Consider the following 17,461-nt stretch of genomic DNA (forward strand, 5'->3'; position numbering starts at 1 on the left):
CGAAGGGTAGAGCCACCTGCCCTCCCCCCCTTCACGCCCCCCACCCCCACCCCTCCCTCAACTCCACCCCCAATCCACTGTAAGTGAGGGAAACAAAAGGCACGAGCTTGTACTATACCTACGTGGACACGGGACCTTCCCCAGCTGATGTCGTTGAACATCTAAGGGCGTGCCCTCAACACTCGAGGATAAGTGCACGTGCTACCTGACCCCCACCCACCCGCGAGCTACCACACGTTCTGTTCTCAGGTGTGTGCGTGCTGCGAGACCCGACAATTACCGTACCTTGACTGCGCTTGCTCAATGCAGCCACCAACCGGCAAATCTTCGGGTGTAAAAACACCACCTTGTAGGCCCCCGTGGGTTACGATGGAGAAAAATGATCCTCAAAACGACACAAATTACTGCCACTACCAACACCCCACAGCTGTAACGATTTGAATTTCAAGGACCACACCGTAATACACACAAGTAATACCATCGAATCACAACATCCGTTGATATACAGTTGAGATGGTCAAGCCCAGGGTGGGGCTTCAGCACAGCCTGTCCACCTCACCGGTCAGCCTATCGTCAACACGGACTGTGTCCACACTGCGTCGGCCAAATCAAACGCCAGTATCCTCCACCGTCCCCCACACCCGGGGCTGCTCTCGTACAACCCTGTCGGGTAATCCCCGGTAATCTTATTCAAAGTTGTGACGCCTTATCTCAGCCCCAAGCCGCCTTCTTCGAATGAAAGCCGTTAGAGTTATAATAGCAGTCTATACGCGCTCCAAGGCTCTCATACACAGTGAGGTATATATACCGCGATACACCAGTTATGTCGCTATCATTGCCCGCTCGCATTCCTCTGGGCCGCTGTGAGGTGATTGTACTGGATAGTTATTACATTACATAGAACATTTATACCAGGCTTCAAAGACGGAAGAATGGCAGGGAAGGAGGGTGGCTGTATCGGTTACTATTCACGGAACACACAAACACAGTACTCAGTCAACAGTATATTAAAAAACAACAAAGTTCCCACATTCTTCAAATTCGCGAAGAAAAAGCTAAATATTTATCTTACTCTAAATTTTATGTCATATTTTTTTAATAATAAAACGTTTTGAAAAAATCGACCTTGGAGAAAATGATCACGTAAATATTCTATATTAACAATAGAAGTAAGTGTAAATATTCGCCTGTGAACATAGTGTCTTATTCTGTGACGGTACGTGTTCAGATTAACCATATGGAACCTAAACCATTGTATGTTTGAAAGACGCGTCATGTTTTGAAGCTGTTTCCAACATATGCGAACATGAAATATGATCTATGACACCTTGTCTTCGGTCCTTCCCTTAACACCTGATAAAGTGGAGTTTTAAATTGGCGGGAATTACTATGATTCACGGCTCGTGCTCCGGGGACAGGGTTTCGGCTTGAGCGGCGTTTGATCTCACGTGTCACGTGTTAGGGGGAATATATGATGAGTTGTCACACCTGAGGGGAGATACAGGTGGAAACCAATTATCCTCATCACCAGGACCCAGGAGGGGAGTGCGTTGGCCGGAGAGTGCGTAGGAAGAGCGTGTTGACGCAGTGCACCGCTCGCCTGTTGTGGGAATGTTTGAATATGGTGCGCAGGTGCAAACCAATGTGACGGTGCGTTATAGAAGTAAAATACATTTATGTGCAAATAAATAGTCTGACTTGGTTTTTTTCATGCTGTAGCTGTTGCGATGTAAATGTGTATTTCGTCGTAATGAAAATATGTATATGTGAGTATTGTAAACTACGTTTGTGACGAACGTGCTTGTAACGAACAGGCGGATATAACGTACTGGGTTTTTTGTCCCGGCCTTTTGCTGTACATATGCTTGTAACGAACTACGGTTATAACGAAATAAAAGTAGTGGACCCTTTGAGTTTGTTATAAGAGTAGTTTACTGCAAATATATCAAAGAGAATCCCTGGCAGCAGTACCCCAATGTCGCTTGTTTCGAAGAATTAAGTCGAAGTGCTATATCAATATGTACCAGAGATCCATGTATATATCGAACCCATTTTTAAATCAAATCTAACATTTATCAATCTATCTATGTTATATCGCTGTTACTCGAAGCTAAGGATATCGAGATATTCCGACAGTCTCGCACTCCGACTCCGACACACCTAAAAAGCCACTAAAAAGCAGCTTTCTTAAGCATTGCGGAACTTGTCTCAAATTAGCGACTTCCATTCCAGACTATGCTTTAAAAAGTATTTTGAATCAGTCATACAGTCCGTAACAGTAGTTTTGTGTCAAAGTTTAGAGGTTGCATGATTAGAAAACATATTCTGCTAACAATGTAACACAACAATATGATTATATCCTTTTTCCTTTTTTTTATTACGTGTTCGTATCATTATCTATCGTGTAGTTGTCCAATTTTCGATCACGAACGTTGATACTACCTAATTTCGTTTATCCGACATACTCTTTAATCCGACATTATCATATGCAACCAACGAAGTCGGATTATCGGGACATGACTGTAACTGGTAACAATACATAATATTCAAATATATATAATCATCACTTTGTCCATCTAGATATTCGCTCCTCGTTACGTAATTCTGAAATATTTAATAAATTGCACACCAAAATAGACAGCTAGGCACCTTGTGCTCAATTGATTGCACAGAAAGCCAGTAGATGACGTCATCCAGACAACCCTTCTGACCAGCACTGAATGACTGATGGTATGGGCTTACACCTTTAAAAAACAAACCCTGATTGCGCAGGTACACGTATTTTCTTAAAGATTTTCAAAACAAATATGACTTTTGGAAATTGGTTGGGGAATTTCATTGATGTTTGACAACCTTTAGCAGGAACCTTTCACGAGCAACCGGCACATGCAAAACCCACTGCTGAATGGCCTCGGGGAACGCTGTTTACCAGGTCACGTGATGATAGTGCCCAGACACGACGTCACAGCACGTGCTGTAGTCTCGCACAGTCACGTGAGATTTACAGAAAGATGAGAGTTGGCCCTGATGTCAGTGACGGCTAAGCATAAAGTTAAGTAGAGACATGTCAGGGAAGCTACTTCGGAGAAAGCAAAAACATGTACACACAGCCCGTCGTGTTTTACACTCAAGTAAATTTACAGACCAAACATACATGGAGTTTTGACGTGAAAATGTGGGTGTGAAAATGAGTACATTAGTAACTTATTTCTGTGTTGTCCCTGCCTAACCCCGAGTTAATAAATGTTTAGTGTGTATAAAACACTATACAAGTATACTCATTCTGACATATTAGATTTAAGTTTTGTTTGTTTGTTTGTTGTTTAACGCCGCACTCAGCAATATTCCAATATTTATATTCTGTAAATAATCGAGTCTGGATCAGACAATCCAGTGATTGACATCATGAGCATCGTTCTACCCCATGGTCTTATTATTTCTTGAAATGAGGATGGATTGGTTACAATAGCGCGGTATGAACGACATAATATATTGCATCATATTGGCATGGTTTACCGCCAATCTGCTCCAATCTTATTGTACAAGTTATTTTACCATATACTCCACATAAACTGACGGACAAAAAGAAAGTATACACCACTGTTTGATGGAGCTAAAATGAAACAAACAAGAAATGATTATTCGATTGTGATGTTTTTGATACTGGTATCATAGTTGTGTTTTGGACCTTACGTTTGCAGTATTTCGGGGACTGTTTTCAGCCTTGTAACGTTTTGATAACGTTTTGTAATTTGTCATTTAATCAAATCTAATTTTCAAGTGTATATTTTCTTTTGCCGGGCAGATCTCATAGCTCGAATAATGCTGGTTGTGACATGAAACGACATTCATTTACTACAGTATTTCTGAAACGGCGTTAATCATTGATTTACTATTATAGTATCATGTATGTCTCAGTCCGTGAGACCGCCTCCGTGGTCTAGAGGTAGAGCGTCTGCCAGTGGAGCACTAGTTCGGTGGTCCGATCCACTGCCGCGTCCGTAACTGCTCAAATGTAACCAGCAGCGTTATCAACCTCATCCAATAAGTCCAGTATGTACATCATCAACGGATTGTGGACGGATTACAGTTCAAACCTGTAGAAGACGCCGTCATTATATCATCTTAAGCGCATTATCGTTTTCATTTGGGATCGAATTGGTAAGTGGTAGAAGAAGCAACAATTCGACGTGTAGAGTTGTGTCCCTTAGCCAAGGTCTGCTGATTGTAGGTTTGAAGCCCCGATTCCCATGAATCCTTGCTTTGCAGCGCGATACCCACACTCGTGGCTTAACATCAGCGACCTGCGTCACTTAGGATATTCCTCCCTAAATAATCTGTTATTACTGAAATGCCACTCAAAGTGGTCTTAAACTCAATACCCCTGTCTGACGCTCGGCATTAAGAGGCTCAAACAAGGACTGGTCGACTCGTAGTCAGCATACTGTGTCTGAGTGGTGTACGTCGCTATATAAGTGCAATAATTGTGAACGCGACCGTTATACCCCACTTCACCTCACCCTAGTCCGCGAGGGTTCTGGGACATTATCGCATGGTTTGACCTAGATGATTGCCTGTCCCGCTACCCACTAGTCGCCGTGATGTAATGAATGAATGAGTTTGAAGAGTATGGTCCACTCAGCCCGAAGGGATGCAGGCCGTAGACGCTTACCACCTTGGTCAAACCCACGAGCTACGTATATGGTTGCTCGAACCCACGATCATTGCTTTCGGACACTACTTTGCAAATCGTGAGGACGACTGATCCATTAGTTCAGCTATAATAATAATAATATAATTCCTTTTTGATAAATCCAATGAAATCATATATGTCATTGAATTTTCAGTCCCCTTTGACACCAATTTGATTGACAAGATTGAGGAAAAACATGGCAAATATGCGGACCTCGCTTTCCAAATGTCCTGCTTGCACCCTTAGGTTTGGTACCTCCCAATCTGTTGACTGACATTGGGAGGGTACCCGGGTTTGCTACCAGGCATACAGCGCTGAGAATCAGGTTAATGAAGAAGGCTTCAGTGTTGGGGAGTCTTCGCATTCTCCGAAAAGTTCTGGGTGGGTTTGATTAAGCAGCGCTTCCTGGGAGAAGTCCCATTCGCTGTAGAAGGGACAAGGGCCCTGAGCTGATGATGAGCCTAAGAAGTATGACTGTGCCAGGATCACCCAAACCCTCTTTGCTGCATTTTTATATTAATCTGTCCCTTTTGTCACTAATGTGATTGACAAGATTCAGGAAAAACATGGTAAATATGCCGAGTTTGCTACCAGGAATACAGCCCTTCTGACAATCTGGGTAATGCAGAAGGCTGTAGTGTTTGGGAGTTTTCACATTCTCCGAAATGTTCTGGGTTGGTTTGACAAGGCAGCGCTTCGCAGGAGAAGTCCCATTCGCTGTCTGGGCTGCGTGTAGAGGGGGCAAGGGCCCTGAGTTGATGATGAGCCTAACAAGTTTGACTGTGCCAGGATCACCATAACATGTTTTGTTTTAATCTGTAGATAATAATAATAGTAAGTAAATAATAATAGGCTATTCATATTGCACATATTTCCACACCACTCATGGGCATGCCTAAAGCGCTAATATTACCCCGGTCACTGGATCAATGTGCACTGAACAATCATTCTCAGCTCTCTGGGGAGTATACAACCCAAGCTGCCTGTTAGGCGCTGGAAGGTTAACAATATTGCTGACTACGGCATACGATAACACTCTCTTACTCTTAATCAGTTAAATATATACACTGGCTGGCAATGGCTTATGTATAGTCACATACATGTACAGCCGTGTGCTGTGGAAACTGACCTAAGCTTTAGTTATAACGACCAGTCAGATCTATAGAGGCTGATGTATGCTATGAACAGATTGTCCAAAGATATATTTAACAAAGCATTAACCTATAAATGTAAAGCTTTTATCTGTTTCATGACTCGGGAATGCTAATGCACTCATGCAAGAAGCTGGCATCTAAATTTGGTCATCAAAATACAATTACAAAATCGAAACCGGAGGCTGCCATTCTGAGAATACAGAATCAAATCACCTGATGACGCCCTGTCTAGAATTACGACTAGGTTAACCTGACCAGAAGTCGGCTACACTCAAAACAGGCAGAAAACAAAGAAAGAAATCCATTACACGAGTATTTTCTCTCTTTGAGAGACCACAATAACTGTAACCGTAGTAGACATGTTCAAGGCAGGTCCAACACATCAGCCTGTTTTAAATGTCGTGTAGTTACTGTAATGCGCAGCAAGGACCTTAATGGACTGGAGTCACGCAAGCGGGTATTTATTGGAACAAATTACGCCATGCTAACTACCCTGTGACATTGATACGGCAACAGGCTTTGTGGGAACATGATGAAGGGAGGGTTTCAAGGGAGAGCTGGAAACATCTAAGAAAAGACCTGATGTCAGTACAAGATTGAACACGATACTATTTTCTTCCGGTCGTAACTGCGTAGAAGTGTTTGTGTTATAATTATATATGTGCAAGCGATACTCTGTAACATATTCTTTTTAAGTTTGAGTTTTGCAATCAATGGATGGGGAATATATTTTAGTCTGAATTATGCTAACTTTCAATATAACTCACAACGCTAAATTCGGTCGTGTACAGGGGAATATATATATATACGACCGAATATATTATATATGAAAGTCGGTTTGTTGAAACCGATTGTGTAACATCACAAATCAATAGTATGGTAACTATGTTGTTACTTATATGAAATGTTTATTATGTTAATTTTCAAAATGGAAAAAAAATGATTATATTTGTTTCTTTAACGAAATGATATATTTGTAAAGCTTTATTTGATTTTACTGAGAGACGAATATTCGTGGAAGGATTTTTGCAATACTGACCTGTAGCTTTGATTTCTTTTAGAGAAATGATGATGGTTGGTTGGTTTGTTGTTTAACGCTGCACCCAGTAATATTCCAGCTATATGACAGCGGTCTGTAAATAATCGAGTCTGGACCAGACAATCCAGTGATTAATATCATGAGCATCGATCCACGCAATTGGTATCGATGACATGCATCAACCACGTCAGCGAGTCTGACCACCTGATCCCGTTAGTCGCCTTCTACGACAATCATAGTCACCTTTTACGGCAAGCATGGGTTGCTGAAGACCTATTCTACGCCGGATCTTCACGGGTCAGAGAAATTATATGTATGATATCTAATAAGTAATTTGAGTCAACTTCGAGTCAACTGTTTACAGAAGGATATGTTCATTATTCATCATTCACTTTGCGACAATGCTCATGATTTTAATCACAGGATTGTCTTGTCCAGACTCGATTATCTACAGACCGCCGTCATATAGCTGGAATATTGCTGAGTGCGGCGTTAAACAACAAACACACTTCGAAACAAAACGTATTGGATGATATGTTCAATCGGGAGCTGAGAATGGAAATCGAGTTCACACTACTCCATTGACCGGGGTAAAAATAAAGCGTTTTGAGCTTTAGGGTGTGGATTAGGCGAAATATAAGTACTAGTATGTATATTAATATTATCAATCAGTTTTGAGTTCACTTCCAGAGAAATGTTCACGGACCGATTTTTTCACTACGTAATTCAAAAGAATATGTTCAATACTAAATTCGGAGTTCATTTTAAGACAAATGCTAATAAAAATTTGGTTAAATAAAAATGGCACAGCAGTTTGTGTCCAAGGAACGAAAAGGGTGCTAAAAAGTTATACAGATTCAAGTTGGGTTAATCCTGCGACGGCTACTTAGGGGTTTTGTATGAGGTTAGCAGAAAGCACGGAAGCGCAAAGATTGATTGGACACGGAATGTCATGATCATGTGACCTTAAGTAGCGGGTAGAGTCCACGTGACCAATGACGCTCCCATCTCCACCAAAATATGCACTGACCACCCCGTCAGCTGACCGAGGCAAACCAATTTTTAATGTATACTGATTGTTATATCATATGTGTGTTGACATGTTAATTGCTTTATCATATGCAAGTCGACATATTAATCAAACAGGTCGAGACGGTGTGACTTATCGTGGATTACCTCACGATTGCGTCCGTCACGTTAACAAGAGATATATTAAACAAAACACACTATCAGCAATATATACACACTGTCGTGCCCTCAACATGGCATTCCACACAGGCAGAGTATCTATGCATACCTTGGTGTAGACGCAATGGCGTGAGGACAATTCAATACTAACGCGTCAAGAAGGGCCTGTCTATCTGTATCTAGATGTATTCCGTGAATGAACGTGTTGAGAGGATTTAAGAATGATAAACCTGTCAATTTCCCTGCCATAGTAACAGAATAAAAGTGATTTATAGCAGATTTATTACCAGTTGTAGATCCAACAAGGTACTCAGTCAATGGTGGGCGGGGATAAACATATGAACGTTTAAGACTAATCGCTTCAGTCCCAATACGGTTCTCGTTACTTCAGAGCAGAGGAAGTCAGTGTGAGAGATCATATCAAAGAGATATGTAGTCATGTTCCGTGTATGTATGTACATGGAGAATACACTCCGGCTATTGAACCTTTCTCGTGTTTACATGTATCGATACTTGACTTGTAGGTGTTCTTTGAAGTATATTATTGGGTCGTTGTTCGATCTGTTGAAAACAGCGAAGTTAAGTGTCATGTTTGCATTGTCGATAGAGTTCTCATTACGTACAGACAATAAATGTTTCATAATGCTTACACCGTGAGTGTCGGGTTAACACTGCTGTGAGTGAGTGAGTATGGTTTTACGCCGCTTTTAGCAATAATCCAGCAATGTCAATGCGGGGGACACCAGAAATGGGCTATTTCATGGTGTGTGGACTTAATGCTGGAGAAATAACCTAAGTGATACAGGTCATAGATGGTTACGAGCACGGTACGGCACCGGGAAACCAAGGATTGTAATCGGATGGAATCTGAGAATCGAACCTACGACTAGATAGCTACAAGGGAGATAACTCAACACAACAAAATGTGACACCTTTGACCTTAGATAAGATAAAAAAAATATTACAGCGGATTAAGATTACATATGTGAATTTAAGTGGATTTCCTGGATTAAAAGTCTAATTTTATAACTTATGTTTCTTCATTTCAGACAGATTTATGGCATCAATTCTTCATTTAAAAGACACATTCAGAGGAATAGTACGAAGTGTCAACCTCATGAAGGGTCTTTGTGTAAAGGGGATATTAGGAGAACTCTTCACGGTTGCATTCTGCACGACTTGAACAATGCCATGTGCTGAAGGTAGTGTGTTCGACCTGCCAACGTACAGCACTTCCACAGACTCGACTACAAGGTTATTTGCAATGCTATCAAGTCCCGGGCGGGGACGGGGTCTCAAGGGGGCCCACTTCACACGGCAGACACAACAGTCACTCTCGTACATCTACACCAGTGTGGTCGCCACGACTGACCATTTCTTCAAGTGGAATATCAATAACACTCGCTGAAAACCAGGTATAACAAATTGAACATTGGTAAATCCTAACGTCCTGTCATCTATTCTTGAATGATCCGCGCTGTAGTTAAACTTTGTTAAGCATTGCCCCGGAATAACACCAAGTGTCAGAGGACATGTTGTGTATTGGACATACACTTACAGTACCGGGTATCACATAAACCATGATGTTAACACAACTCAGTGACAGTAAACTATGTTTACAACGAACATGCTTGTAACGAATTGACGGATATGACGAACTTATTTTTTTTGGTCCCGACCATTTGCTGTGTACATGTTGTACATATCCCTATAACGAACTAAAGTATACTACGTTTATAACGAACTCAAAGGGGGCACTTCGTTATAACCGTAGTTCGTTATAGGGTTATGTACAGCATATATACAGCAAATGGCTGGGACCAAAAACCTAAGTTAGTCACATCCGTCAATTCGTTATAAGCGTGTTCGTTATAAACGTAGTTCACCGTACGGTTACAACGAAGTTAAATTAGTGCCCCTTTGAATTCGCTATAACCGTAGTTTCCTGTAAGATATTTGAGCTCTGAAATTGAAAACCAAGATCAAGGTACAGGAGAAAACAGCTCTGATGAATAAGGTTCTAACTGACGTAATATGGAAACATGGATCGCCTCATGGCAGACAAATCATCAAATATCTATTTCAATCTCTGCCATAGGAAACTGGGGTCAAACTGAGTGTGAAAATTCAAATAATGTCACAAAGTTATCTCTACTGTTACAACAATGAGACCATGTGTTTTGGACAAGGTCATACGTTTCTGGGGTAGCCTAGTGGTTAAAGTGTTCGCTCATCACGCCGAAGACCCGGGTTCGATTCCCGACATGGGTACAATGGGTGAAGCACATTTCTGGTGTCCCCTGCCCTGATATTGCTGGGATATTGCTTAAACAGGTGTAAAATCATACTCACTCACGCATACGTTTCTGTTGTTGGCGGCATCAGAATGGGTGCAATGACACCAGGTGTTTGGGAAATAAGAGAGCACGTTAGCACTACTGACGACACCGGGTGCTCACCATGGTACTGGACCCTTGAATATCCGGGGTAGAGTAGGTCTTCAGCAACCCATGCTTGCCACAAAAGGTGACTATGCTTGTCGTAAGAGGCGACTAACGGTATCGGGTGGTCAGGCTCGCTGACTTGGGTTAATATATCATCGTATCACAATTGCGTAGATCGATGCTCATGATGACAATCACTGGATTGTCTGGTCAGACTCGATTTGTTACAGACCGCCGTCATATAGCTCGAATGTTGCTGAGTGCAGCGTTAAAAAACAAACAAACAGACAAACAAACACCATGGTATTGCGTGACCATTATACAAGCTGATATTGGAACATCAAAATACAGAAAGAAAGTTTCTGGTTGTGCTGTGTTGGGATTATTTTCCCCTATCAGAATCCATCAATAAATCGAAGGTTGAACAATGTAGGGCGGGTCTGCCATATATCACTGACACATTATTGACAGGTGAAGTGACCATGTTATTGGATGATATTAGTTTCATCGATGGTGCCCGTGGAGTGTAATGATCATACAATGTTCAATCGGCGTGTATATCTATCTAGAAACAGTTGGCATTAACCCTAAGTAAACTGTTTTGTGTAATATATTTGACTGACATCAAGTTACGTTCAATTACACTTTAGAGTTAATCAGTCATAACCAGAATACGATCTCTGACGAGAACAATTATGACAAGGAGAAGTCTCACAGTCGCGACTCAGGTCGTCCTGTCGTCCATGGTTCCACGTGCGCTGTATCACTTAATTATGCAAAGATATGTATCGATTCCGACCCTTAATCATGTGAAGAATCGAAACGATTATGATCCTTGGTCTGTCAGCATCACGACAATTCTCACTGCATTACCGCATCATGCACAACCTCAAACAACACATGGGCGGTCGGGTAGCCTAGTGGTTAAAGCGTTCGCTCGTCACGCCGAAGACCCGGGTTCGATTCCCGACATGGGTACAATGTGTGAAGCCAAATGCTGGTGTCCCCCGCCCTGATATTGCTGGAATATTGCTAAAAGCGGCGTAAAACCATACTCACTCACTTACTCGAACAACACATATTGATAGGTATGGGTACTCCAACGCTTATATCAACTTGATATTGCACATTTGTGTTTTCAGCTGAATTTTCAACACGCGCGTGCTAAAAGTAACTGTAAATATACCCACGGTGTCACGAAATATCACCGGGGTATTTGGACAAGGGCATTTCGTACAAAAGCGCGACTTGGGTTGACAGAATGTCACAATATATGTATTGGTATAAGTCAAACAAGTTTTCCTTTCATTGACAAAACCATGAGGTACAGGCTATAGGTCCACAGTTCCTCCGCGATTGTGTGAAATGTGTTATGTTCTCTCTGAGTTTGCTGCTGACACCATCACAAAGAGTCAGATATCCCGCGGGTGTCCCCGGACAGGGGTCTACCATTGGTATCCCAACACACGTGTCAAGCAATAGTTCAGACAGTTAATTAACTAAAAACCAAATATACACACAGTCAAGCATTCAAAATATTTAGTTTTGTTATATTTCTTAAAAATCACCTTGGCACTATTTCCAATACTTGTATTTAATTTTTCCCAAATGTAGACATACATTGTCTTCAGAATGTGAGGGTGACCATTGCCCTGGATGGCCATCCTCCTCATGTAACAGGGAAAAAGGGAAATACAATGTATAAAACAAAAAACAATTAACTAAAAACTGAGTCTGCACCCGTGTCTGTGTATCTTAGTTTCAGAGAATATAATAAATATTTACTACATATCTGTATTTGTGATTCAGAAGAAGAAAAAATGAAATTGTAGCTACAAATATGGTGATATATTTGTATATTTAATATTTATATATTTGCATTAACTTTCATAATTTTGTATTTACATTAATCTTAACCCTGAAAAGTGTGGGTAGTTCCAGTTTTAACTCAATAACTTGATGTGTATATTATTTCATGTTTATTGCAACCAGGTTCTGCCTGTCTACAAACCTGCGCAGAGTGGGTGCGTTGACGTGCGTCCGCGTTATCATCAATAACCAGCTACTAATGACAGTCTAGACGGCATCTGTTTATCTCCCGCCATCTATACTGACATATACACAACACGATAGTAACACAAAAGTATATCACTAAATACCCTATTGTCGAGCACATAATCCACACAGGCAGTAATAGTATCCCTATACCTTAATCCACTACCACGAAGCATGACTGTGTCTGTTGAAGACGGCGCCCTTCCTGTCAACAGAGATCACTCCTGATCGATACAGATCTGGAGATAGTGTTGTTGTCGCCTCATACGGGCAGGGTAGCGACTTTAAGCGTGGCTGCAGGCTAACCTATATCATAACGAGAACCTAGCTCAATGTTTACACTTACAAACAGTGTTGACTATGATTTTAACTTTGCTTGATATTAAACATGTAAATTTCTATCATACGGTTTTATTTTCAAGAGGGTCAAAGTGCTACTCAGAACGGTTGTCAGTTCATGCCTCGTGCGCTGATACACCATGGTAAGAGTCAGAAATTTGAAGCAAAAAGGGTTAAGCTTTATAAGTTCTCCATGGGGTTGTATACTGAAGTAGTTATTCGAGACCGGACGGGGCATAACAGCAGTTGACTGACAAATGTTGACCGTACCAGTATTTACAAATGCCATGTCCAATATTCCGTATACCCAAACTGTTAGGCCATTAAAGAGACTTTCATAGTGAGGTATTTGTACGGTAAACAGAGCAACGATGTGTGTTTGACGCGGAGTTTTGAATATGAAAAAAACAGTCGTGACCTAGATTGACGGTCTGTATGATAACCTGTCACCCCGTACATAATGCACGTGATGATAGAACACATAATTACCTCCTGTGTGTACTGTCGTCAAAGTTGCGTATTCAAGTAGACAGGGGGCAAGAAGATGAAAGAGCAAAGAGAACAGGGATGTCTCTGTTAATTCATCGTCAATGTTAAGAAGTTTCACCTTCAGCGTTAAGAACATAGCTTTGTAAAGAGAGTATTTGTATCCCTGATCCATATATCACGTATTGGATTAACAATTTCGTAAGAAAATATAACATTATATTAAACACCCATAACGCCAATATTTGATATTTTCAGGCACAATATTCGGTATGGGTGTCTACAAAAATGTATCAAATTCTTTTAAATAAGATGATTGTTTGATGATACAGTAACTTGTACTGTGCAAAAACGTTGGCATAGGTGCAACAAAAAAACTCTTGTACCTACATCTTATTCAGACTTATCGTGGCGTTAAGCCCCGCCTCGGTTTGATTAACGAAGACTCTACCTTTGTGCAGGTGTCTGAAGGGCGAATGTCCTAGATAATTACCATCAGAGTGGGACCTTTTGATATAAGCTGTACTCCTAACTCATGTACATTGAAAAAACACTATACGCCCTGTTATTTTTTCCTGGTAAGGTGCGCAGTGGTCAGTGTGAAGGCCAACATCCCAGTGGGCAGTCTAAATACTCTCTCAGCAGGTGCCCGCTGTTTACCTCAGACTATATGCAGTGGGTAAATAAGACACATGATTAAGAAGGACATGATGGTTTTTCCTGTTAATGTCAATGCATATTGATGTGTGATCGTGCGGTGAAAGTCTTTGTTCAGTGTACACACAAAAACAAGTTCAACTGAATAATCGCAAGTCACGAACAGATCTTTGAAGTTTATGAATCGTGTTTTATCGTTTCAAGTTTTTTATTTGAGTATATTGTTACGCAAAGAGAACAGATACCTTCCCTCATACAGCGGGTCTTTTTTGGTTCTAGGTTGTGTTGTTGGTTTTTTGTGTTATTGTTCGTGTGTGTATATCTAGGAGATAGATAGGGTCACTGTGTGGGGGGAGGGTTGGTTAGAGTACCTTCACATATTCGTGCTGACCCCCTAGACTAGCATTTACACTCTGAAATGAACATTTTTTATAGAAGAAATATAGGTTAACTTATCTTAATAAAATATTATAAAAAGGAGCCCAGAGACTCTCGTCTATCTATCTATCTACCTATCTATCTATCTATCTATCTATCTATCTATCTATCTATCTATCTATCTATCTATATATATATATATATATATATATATATATATATCTGCCCGCCTGTCTGTCTATCTATCTATCAGTCTGTCTGTCTATTCCACAGTCATGGTGCAGGACTATAGCGTGGACAGCGATGTTCTTACAGTAATGTAAGCACATCGTCTAGCGAAACGTAAAGGTCACATGAATGCATTGGTTTGACCCAACGCGTGCCCTTGGGTCAGCTGCCGTCTGGCGTCTAGCTTCAGTGCACGATGACCATCGGTCACTTCTCGACACCAGGGGTCAGAGGTGGCCATCACACATTCAGTGTTCACTAATCCTAGGCAATACCTGCAAATCCTCTATGTCTTTGCTCACACGACAAGCGTGATTCAACAGCCGAGGTCAATACACACAAGCATTGTAGGGGGATTCCCTCATCCTTGAACTAGGCCCGACCACACACTGTACAGATTAAAATACAACACGTGATCGCAGTGAGTTTAATTTGTGGCCATTAATCAACTTCAGACTAGGTAATAAATGACCCACACGTTGACCACATGGCACAGACTTTGGACCATGGGGCGTAGGCTTCTGTTGCGAAGACGTGATAAGGATGCCATTAAAACATTTTTCTATGGGAATATATCATTCTTATAACTTTCTTTTCGCTGCATTTAATGGTTATGGGAGCTGAAGTGTGCTACACTCAGGTCGTAAACGTTTATATCAATATTTTTATCAAATTTTAATATTATTAATTTAAAAACTGAAACCTATATAAATATCCTTTATTGTATGATAATTATGAAAAACTATAGTTAGAGAAACTTGTTTTCAACTAGCCTTGAAACTATTTACAGTTGAGTTTAAGCGGTCCAGGAATTTATTCCCTCCAGCTGTGATAACTGTGATTTAATGTAGCACAGTGCAGAAAATACTCAACGTTTAATATGCAACTCCAGGACTCCATTCTAGCGTTCCCCGGGCTATGATCGGGCATAAACATGTGCTCATCGTGCAGCATTAAGTAAACCAGATTCAGTAATATACTTGTACTTGTCGCTCCATGTGTACGTGGGTGAGTATTGTTTACTCCCCCATTATCAATGTTCCGACCACGGCGGTGACATCAGGGGTTGGGAGTGGGGAGGATCACTGGAAGTGTGGGGAGCGGTTTTTGTATTCTGTAAACTACGGTTATAACGAATTCAAAGGGACCACTGATTTTAGTTCGATATAACCGTAGTTCGTAATAAGCATATTTACAGCATATATACAGCAAATGGCCGGGACCAAAAATATGTTCGTTATATCCGTCAGTTCGTTATAAGCGTGTTCGTATAAACGTAGTTTACTGTACACTGGAAGTTGGTATAAGATATATTAGGGTAATATGGTACCTGCACCAGGTGGATGGTTGGATGGGGGTCACTGTATTAGAGGGGAAGGTGGATGGGTCATTTTTGTTGCGGGGGGGGGGGGGGGGGGGGGGGTATATGTTTACAGTACACTGTAAGCTGGCCATACAATATCAGGAGGGGAGGGGGTACCTCCAGGGCGAGGGGTACGTCCAGTGGACAGGTGGAGGAGGATGGACGGAGTCTCTGTAATGGGGGTGGGGCTGGGGGGGGGGGGGGGGTGAATGTGGTCGCCGTACGTTGGGGTGGGGGTGGAATGTAGGTATGTCAGGTACAAACCGGACCAGTGTCCACCTGTCTCCCTCCCACTCAATTAACGACGGAATGTACTCATAACGAACACTGTTTGTGAGATACCGCAGCGACCGCCATCGTGAAGTCAAGTAAAGTTTAACCGCTATCGGAGCTACGCTGAGTGCGTTGGGTTTGTAAGAGGATCTCTTATATGCTTGGTTTCCTCACTTTTTCCCCGAAACAGGAGTATAATACGGAATGCAGAGGAATTACCTGCTGAAGTCAATATTTATGTGATACTAATCTAAGTGTAACATTTAAATTAAATTCCTAAAACCAACCAAGTTTTTACTTGAGTTCTTTTCACACAATTCCTTAATGAACAAACAAAATGAAGAAACATATTTTTTCAATATGTAAAATTATGATTTTATATTCGATTTTGTAGAATATCTTTGAGATACTACACGCCATGTTTTCAGTTAGGATTGTATATACTTCTTGACACTATTCACTATTAACTAATAACATAAAAACGAAACATTCTTGATGAACACACGACAATGTACAATATATAAACTATACTCTATCAAAAAAGACGCTATAGTCAATTCATCTTAGCTCACATAACAACAAAATGAAATAAACCGTTCGACTCACCTAAATCCTCTCATGTAATCAAGACAACGGATGGACAGTGCCCGCTGCGTTGACCAACAGTCACGTGACTCTACTGGTCATCTTTGACCCAGGTATATCCGCGTATATCACAAGACCCCCCTAGCTGAATACCACAACCCCGTGTTACACACAGCGACCAGTGGCCATGTCGGATTGATGGGCACCGAGTTAATAACAGCACCGATTCTAGATTTCCTCTCCACCCGACTTGCGCTATACAATTTGTTCTATACACCTTCACATTAGGAACGTGCCAGAGAGGTAGCATTGTGCTACAGGAAAATTGGCCCAACACAAGGTATTCATGTTGAACAAGTAGGCCGAACTTTGAATAGAGGCAAAACAAAGGTTGTGAGTGATTACTGACGGGTCAGGTATTATCAAATATAGACTTACAGAAATATTTCCTCTTTCAATTTTCTTCTTTATCGAGCAGATCAGGTATTTCTTCCACTGTAGTTGCGTGACGAGTGTGGTCAGAGCAGTTTGTCTGCAAGTTATGTATTGCATGTGGTGATGGTATCGCCTGTGCTGTGC

The 17,461-nt window shown here is 41.3% G+C and overlaps 1 protein-coding gene across 3 annotated transcripts in view; it reads right to left on the minus strand.

The window, feature by feature from the left end:
• The window catches only part of LOC139461853 (ras association domain-containing protein 10-like), a 42,437-nt gene that overhangs the window by 14,225 nt on the left and 10,751 nt on the right, over positions 1-17,461 (minus strand). The window contains exon 1 of one of the 3 annotated variants that reach the window (XM_071243334.1): positions 479-735. The exons of 1 other annotated variant lie outside the window; for it this stretch is intronic. The gene's annotated coding sequence lies outside the window, so the exon portion shown is untranslated. Of the gene's footprint in view, positions 1-285; positions 736-17,461 lie in introns of those variants that run through there. One more of the 3 variants, XM_071243332.1, reaches the window with a different exon arrangement.

This window comes from Haliotis cracherodii, unplaced genomic scaffold, assembly GCF_022045235.1.
Source record: "Haliotis cracherodii isolate W230 unplaced genomic scaffold, xgHalCrac1.p SCAF_15, whole genome shotgun sequence".
Lineage (NCBI taxonomy): Eukaryota > Metazoa > Mollusca > Gastropoda > Lepetellida > Haliotidae > Haliotis > Haliotis cracherodii.